The sequence below is a fragment of the Schistocerca cancellata genome, chromosome 2, assembly GCF_023864275.1.
Source record: "Schistocerca cancellata isolate TAMUIC-IGC-003103 chromosome 2, iqSchCanc2.1, whole genome shotgun sequence".
Lineage (NCBI taxonomy): Eukaryota > Metazoa > Arthropoda > Insecta > Orthoptera > Acrididae > Schistocerca > Schistocerca cancellata.
In genome coordinates, this window is record NC_064627.1 from 566,648,309 (window position 1) to 566,657,025 (window position 8,717).

At 36.4% G+C, this 8,717-nt stretch overlaps 1 non-coding gene across 1 annotated transcript; it reads left to right on the forward strand.

Annotated features, from left to right (window-relative positions):
* The first annotated feature begins 8,019 nt into the window (after positions 1–8,019).
* Positions 8,020–8,094, forward strand: Trnas-uga (transfer RNA serine (anticodon UGA)). Its single transcript has one exon. It is a non-coding gene; the product is annotated as a tRNA-Ser (tRNA).
* The last annotated feature ends 623 nt before the right edge of the window (positions 8,095–8,717 follow it).

Genomic DNA, 8,717 nt, shown 5'->3' on the forward strand with positions numbered 1-8,717 from the left:
ATGAAAATTGGCTGGTGTTGATGCACATAATTTTCCAGTGCTGTGCCCTCTGCCTTTACTCAGATACTACCATATGAATTTTACCAGATTATAACTCAGTGAGGTTTAAGCAAAAGCTGGTATGTGGGCTTAAAGGCACAGCCATGAGCAGTGGCCAGTTTTGCAAACAAACATATGAATAATATTTTCCAGCTGTTGTATTGTGAAGTGGAGCTTCTTAGAGAAACTATTTTAAGCTTGGTTTTCTGAGTTTATTTTAGCACAAGTATTTTCATTATAATGGGCATCTTGTTCATATTTCTTTGAAATCTTAGTGCTGAATGATCTGCTCTTTGACTTGACAAGGATAAGGTCCTGTATCATTTTAATGTCACACAAGCATATGATGCACTTATTACTATTATTTTTATTAATATCATTATCATCATTATTATTATTATTTTACTTTTTCATGTCTGAAAGTAATTAAGAATCTCTGTTTTTTTATGTTAAATAGTACTTCTCTCCAAAGGCATTATCTGTGATATGTATATGTAAAAACAGTTATTGTGGAAGTTCCCTCATTTACTTCCAATATAAATCTAAAATTAAATCTGTGGGCTTTCTGGAGCAACTATTGCACCGTAGTCAGATTGTAAATAGTGTCAAGTTGTTTAGGCCACAATGCAACCAATTCTTTTCAAAAATTTGTACTACTAAGCTCAGGTACTGTGATAGTGCTATTGCACACTGATGAAATATTGTGCACAAGAAAATTGTACTGACATCATTCAGAGCTGCAAAAGTGAATTCGACTTATGATAATCATGAGCACCAAAGGGAGATTTAGTGAAGAGAGATGCCGCCCACATTCGACAAGTTCAAATGGCTGAAAAATCATAAAGATGATGGACAGTTCAGTTCCTTTCTGATTATGTTAATTAGAATTTTTGTAGAGGAAGCCCTTTAAATGTTTTAGTAGTTCCACTTACGAATGTGGCTCACTCTTGCCTTTGGTAACTTAACTTCCAAATCACAATGGAAGCTTTAACACTTCCTGATACTAAAGTAACCTTACTTATTAATTAAATTTGTAATGTATTTTAGAATTACTCAGTCTTGCCATTAGTAGTTTACATATCATAATGCAAGATTCCATTCCATTCTCGTTACAAAAACATGTAATTTGAGTAATTATGCTACCATTTCCCGTAAATCATGCTTCTGTGGATGTTGCCATCACGTTTTATTTTATTTTGTGAAGAATACTGTTCCCTTGAACCACTCTTGAGACATATTTTATAATATGTATACCTGTCTAGCAACACATACTAAAATTTTGTTGTCCAGATGTTGCATCTTCAGGAAAAAGTGAAACAAAATTAGTCTAGCAACACATACTAAAATTTTGTTGTCCAGATGTTGCATCTTCAGGAAAAAGTGAAACAAAATTAGAGGTAAACAAACGTGCAAACTCTGAAGAAAATGAGAAAGGACTGAAATATATTCAGTGATAGAACTTGATCAGAGTCAAACATCACTAAATTTGTTAATACAAAATTAGTTAATGACTGATCAGTATTTCTTCTGATCTCATAGTGGTGAAAATGGTGGACCAATTTCTAGTAGCACAGATCACAATCTGTGATGTGTCAAAAGAACAGTGAGTGTGAACAGATGCAGTGCATTGTTATTGCAGAGAATGATGGTATATATAATGCAGAGAGAGCTGTTTATGTTAATAATATCCATAATAATGGGAAGCAGAGAAACAAAAATAATAGCAAAAAATAATAATAGGCAGTTATGAAACAAAGACTGATATCTATACTGCAGACAAGAAAGTAAAATAAAACTGATGCATCAACTGAAAACTGTATAGTTAGGACAATAATTGTCGGAAGTCATATGATGGGAGATTACAACAGAAAATATGGATACATTTTTAAGTAGTTAACAGATGGAGTCCAAAATTATGGTTTTTAAAACCTATACTAAAATATCATGACATGAATGTGATTAAAATTAAAAAATGAATACTAATATACCTACGAAAATTAGTTCCCTGGCTCATACCCTCTCTACATGCCTCTAACACCCATCTCTTCACACACAGATGCAAGTGAACCTTATTTCTCTCTCTCTTTTTCTCTTTCACTATTTTCACACACACACGCACACACACACACACACACACACACACACACACAAGCAAGCCCGCATAACACACATGTGTAATTTAGTCCTAGAATACATCATGAAAGAAGTGAGTGAAAAATGACTAAAATATTGCAGTTGGTGCGGAGAATGGATTATCTTTGAAGTAAAAATGAATGAGCCAACTAATTATTTTTAGTTTAGTCAAGAATTCAACAGCACACAAAAGTGGCATTGTGTTCCCGCAAATTCCCTCTATATCAACTTAATTCCATTAATTCAGATGTGCCAGCAAAGGGGAGGGGGGACTATGGACATTTTGGATCATTTTCACTGCTACTTACATCTACTGTAAAGTAGGAATACCCTAAGGGAATTCTAGCTTGTGAGAAACCTGTTATCGTAGTGTCAACTAATGTACTTCATTGTCTTCAAGATGTTGTGCAAGAATTTTAAAAATAGGCAAAGTTTAGGAACAGGCTGCATGGATTAAATCAAGAGAGTGGGCTGGTGGTAAACTAATGAGTGAAGGTAAGTGCTACAAAAGGCTGGAGTGCAGGAGCAGATAGAGAAAGCCACATCTGATGTCTAAGAGATAACACATTGGTTGAGAGCAGGGAAGGAGAGGAAATTTAAGATGGAAATGGCACAAAGAATGAAAGGTTAGTAATAACAGATAATGTGGTAGACATTGTAAGATGGGTGGAGGGGAATTAAAGGTTAGTGAAACGGGTGTTAGAGAAGAAATATTGGTTAAACTCTATTAAGTGCCTGGAGGATGGTATACACAATAAAGCAGAATCCTATATCCATAGGTTAGATGCACCTACTTTAAATAAAGGAATACATTTTGTATACTTTTGTCATACAGTGCTACATGGCAACTGTGACAACAGGGAACTACCGGTAGAGATAGGTCACCCCATTGTTGTCATTCCAATACATGATGGAAAAGAACAGTGTTTTGTACCTTCAGTCGATACCATAACTCATCTTTGCCCACCTACATGGCTAAGCAACCAGCATGTTTGATTGTTGTGTAGAGTACCCAGGTACAGTTCGCAGTACTATCAGGGATTTTTCTTGGTGGAAGGACAGGAAAGGAGTGCATTTAGCCTTGTGATGTGAACTGAGTGAGAAGAAGCAGCTACAAGGTCTAGTAAGCAGGTAAGACTGATGTGCTTACCTCTTTCCCCTCCATACTTCACCCAACTGATGCCACTGGCAGAGGATGACACAGTGCCTGTTCAGTACTGAATGACCCATTACGGACAGAGCTGGCCTACCATCATATTTTGTGATTCTGTTCACTACCTAATATTTTCCTATTCTTTCACACTAATTGTAAGGATTAACCACCTTTACCTAGCTATCTCTCACCATTTCAATTGAAAAGACAGCAATTTTAAGCATTTATATTTGCTTTTAAGAGCATTCACATTATAATTCATCTGTCTTCATTGTCCAGTTTTGTTCACCAATATGTCTTTTGTTATGATCATCATCCAGCCCCCCCCCCCCCCAATTTTCTAATTTATTTTTACTGAAATTTCTTATAATCGCAGTTTATGATTAGAGCCCTTTCTCAATAATGTGTTTATTTCTACCATACAAAATGAAAATTTAATTCCTTAATTTGTTACATTGTGTTTTTTTTTGTGAATTTAAAATGTTTTTATTCGGATGTAGTGTCTGTACTTTTTTAATGCGTATATTCTTTCATCTGGGCATCTCACTACAACCATTCACACCATATACACTGTTATTTCCTTTCATACTTATTTGTCATTTTGACCTCCAGTATAAAAAATTATACCCTATCGTTACATCAGCTCCAAGCATATACTTCCACTATGTTACTCCAGAACTAGCATCTTATTATTTAAAACACAGTGTTAATAATGAAAAAGTTAAGCTTGGGATTTAATTCATTAAGAAAATGTGAGTTGTACAAAAAATTTCCCTGTTTTTGTGTTGGTCTCTGTAATTTTGGTTATTTTGATACTGTGATAAAAGATGGGATTGTGACAGTATATATATCTGTGATGTTAATTTTAAACTAGATATTTTGGTGTTTTGTTCTGTGTCTACACTACTTGTGCTTATGTAATGACATTCTTTATCTCCTATATTAGCAATTAAATCTCTGCATTTTTTTTAACCAAAACAGCCTTAAATTTGACATAATTTTAATACTGAAAAATGAAAGTAGTAACATTATAACAACTGGTTTTAAATCTGTAATAATATGAGAAGTGGGAAGATTTGAATAATTAAATTTATGTATCTACAATCTTATATACAAGACACTGATGCTTGTAAAAAATCCATTATAAAAAAAAAATGTTGAATTTTGAAGTAAAATGTTTGTCTCCATTATCGTATGGTACAAACTACTCTTTAACGATAAATCAGCACGAAATGTTATCTATGATGTTATTGTGTGTTAATCTATTAAATTTGTTTTTTAACTATTGTTTTTTCCTTTTATTTTATTTTGTATGTTAATTACTTACTTTCTGACTGTACATCACAGGGATAACTAAACCGAATGCACCTTTGTCTGAGATAATAAGAACTCGCTAAACAAGTAATCTAAGAATGATGCCATGATGATCATGGGTGGAAGCAATGATGTTTATCAGAATGAGGGTAAACATCTACACAGAGCTTAAAAACTACACTATATGATCTCAAAATGTCCACCATCATAGTTACTAGCACGCCGCACAGATATATCCTGCAGGATAACTCAGTTATAAATTTGACCTGTCATAACGTGACATTCTTCCAGCTTCCCACATCAAGAGAACTGTTTACAAAACATGGACAACACTAGAACAATGCTGGGAAGTCGCTGATTGGTAAAATGCTAGCAAAATTAATACAGAATATTGAGTTCATCACAAGCAAATCAATTGTTATAGAACCAGTCTCTACAAAAACCTTGCTGTGATGAGCAAACCTGAAACATCTAATTTAGGAACTGTTTGTGATGAAACTTGTGCAACTATGAAAAAACACAAGAAAGAAACACCTATAGGCAACAAAACAAAAATGTCAAAAAATACAACCACAGCTACTGGAAAAAAGACATCCACAGTCAGAAAACAAATGAACCAAAACAAATGTCCACCAACAAGGAATGAGGATTTTTTATGATCTCACCAGATAAAGGAGACCAAGTGGTGAAAAAGAAGGTAAGTGGTCAATTACATATGCCTGAATTTGACAGAAGCACAAAATTCATGCTCTCTCATCAGAATGTTCAATCTTTTCTGAATAAAATCAGCAAATTCAAAATACTCTTTGTCAGATGATCTCAAGGAAGCTTCTGTTGTCTGTTTAAGTGAACATGGGTTGAGGAGTGATAAGCGATATGTTAGGAGTCACAAAATTACTGGGATTAGCATTATCCTCATCATTCTGAAGGACATCCTGTGCTCTTGGTAGGACATGCATTTTTGTTACAAGTAACACTGAACATTGGGCTTAAAATCTTTAAGACTTTGAAATTTCAGCTACAGAAATAACATTGCTAAAAACAATAATAATTTGCCTGTACAAAAGCCAAGATGGGGACTTGCATATTTTCCTACAGAAGCTAGACAGTGCACTCAGCTAAAGTAAAGCTAACAAGAAAAACTAATAGTATGTGGTGACTTCAACAAAAGCTTCCAGAAAAATTCAAACAAAAAACAAAATCTCATGGCCATTCTTTCAACATATAATTTGCAGGCCACTATAAAGTCTTCCACTAGAATTACATAAACTAAATGTACCACTATTGATCAAATATTCATAAATGCAGATAAAACACCTTCCAGGCTGGAACCATAAAAGCAGGATTTAGTGGCCAATACAATACTGATACATAAAACCCCAATGCAAACAGAATTAATCAAAGAAGAACAAATTCTAAGTGAACAGAATATAGACACCTTCAGACAACTGTTAGCTATGGAAATATAGAGTGAATATAATAGAGGGAAACATTCCACGTGGGAAAAATATATCTAAAAACAAAGATGATGAGCCTTACCAAACAAAAGCGCTGGCAGGTCAATAGACACACAAACAAACACAAACATACACACAAAATTCAAGCTTTCGCAACAAATGGTTGCTTCGTCAGGAAAGAGGGAAGGAGAGGGAAAGACGAAAGGATGTGGGTTTTAAGGGAGAGGGTAAGGAGTCATTCCAATCCCGGGAGCGGAAAGACTTACCTTAGGGGAGAAAAAAGGACAGGTATACACTCACACACACACACATATCCATCCGCACATACACAGACACAAGCAGACATTTGTAAAGGCAAAGAGCTCTGTCCAAACTCTTTGCCTTTACAAATGTCTGCTTGTGTCTGTGTATGTGCGGATGGATATGTGTGTGTGTGTGAGTGTATACCTGTCCTTTTTTCCCCCTAAGGTAAGTCTTTCCACTCCTGGGATTGGAATGACTCCTTACCCTCTCCCTTAAAACCCACATCCTTTCGTCTTTCCCTCTCCTTCCCTCTTTCCTGACGAAGCAACCGTTTGTTGCGAAAGCTTGAAAAAAATGGCTCTGAGCATTATGGGACTCAACATCTTAGGTCATAAGTCCCCTAGAACTTAGAACTACTTAAACCTAACTAACCTAAGGACACCACACACACCATTGCCCGAGGCAGGATTCGAACCTGCGACCGCAGCAGTCCCGCGGTTCCGGACTGCAGCGCCAGAACCGCTAGACCACCGCGGCCGGCCGAAAGCTTGAATTTTGTGTGTATGTTTGTGTTTGTTTGTGTGTCAATTGACCTGCCAGCGCTTTTGTTTGGTAAGTCTCATCATCTTTGTTTTTAGAAATATAGAGTGAAGTATATGAGCATGGAAGTACATGTGAGAAGTTCAACAGATTTACGGAAATATTTAGCAACTACTATGAAACTGCATCCCCGATAAAGAAACATAGACTGAGGTCTAACAATAGAAACAAATCTTGGGTAACAACTGGAATAAAGATCTCAAGCAAGAAAAAGAGAAAACTGTGTGATATTATAAGACAGAGCAGGTAGGCGATTAATTTCATGCTTATTACAGAAAATACAAGACAATACTTTATGGGAACGGGTTACGATAGGTTAAATGATATATTTCGTAGTTCGTCATAAACATGTACACAGCTTGAGATACAGAACAGAACTAAAAACAAACATGGAGGCTCAGCAGAGCAATCAGAGTCCAAAGATGGTGTTAATCATGGTTGATACGACCTATGTTCTGTTCTTCTTCTGTGCGGAAGCACACATATTCCCCGAACTCTTATGGGACTTGGTAAGAATGTCTTCCACGAGTAATGAGTGTGTTGGGGTGGGACACTACGAATGTAGTGTGTGGATGTATAAGGTGAGAATGTGGGTATCGCGGGTGGTGTGCACGAGGTAGTCCCTGGAGTCACACTATCCTCTGTGCCCTCAATGGCTCAGATGGATAGAGCGTCTGCCATGTTAGCAGGAGATCCCGGGTTCGAGACCCAGTCAGGGCACACATTTTCACCTGTCCCCTCAAAGCCCATCAGCAGCTGAAGGTATTAAATTAATTCTAATTTCGTTCAAGACGGCTGCAGGTCATCAATGGTGTCTGTTCTTTTGGACATGTTTGAAAGAACAAACACCATATCCATATAAGTATATAATTCTGGCAATACCGGCCATGACCTCCTTCTTCTGTGCAGATGCACACATATTACCCGAACTCTTACGGGACTTGGTAAGAATGTCTTCCATGAGTAATGAGTGTGTTGGGGTGGGACACTACAAATGTAGTGTGTGGACATACAAGGTGAGAATGTGGGTTTCGCAGGTGGCATGCGCGAGATAGTCCCTGCAGTCACACTATCCACTGTGCCTTCGGTGGCTCAGATGGATAGAGCGTCTGCCATGAAAGCAGGAGATCCCGGGTTCAAGACCCGGTCGGGGCACACATTTTCAGATTAGATTAGATTAGATTAGTTTTTCGTTCCATAGATCCATGCTGAGGAGATCCTCGTGGATGTGGAACATGTAAATTTTTTTTAATAAAAAGCTGAAATAACAATACTAATAGTATGAATATATATATACATCATTTGTTTCTATAAAAAAATTCGCTGTAACTAAAAGAATAGGAACCATAATACACAGTTTCCAACAGAAGCCATATAGCTACTAAATCACAAGCAAATCACATGAAGTATAGCATGTCATTTCAAAAGCACAGCTCCTAAAGAATTTAAAAAGAAATTACTTAAAAGCTCTGGATATGATTTTAAACTCGTGTGCAGACTTAATCAGTCACACATTATGCACTATGTAACCAGTCAATGAAAACTGGACATTTCCAGAGAGACTGAAACAAACAATAGTGATACCCATCCACAAAAGGGGACAAGGAATGTACTATCCAATTATCAGCCCATCTCTTTGTTGCCAGTATTCCAAAGGTGTTTAGAGAGTAATGTATGATAGGATTTATGGCCATATGACACAAAATGGCTTACTGACAGACATACAGTTTGGCTTTCATAAGAGATTCTACACAGAGAGAGCTATATATATTTAACAG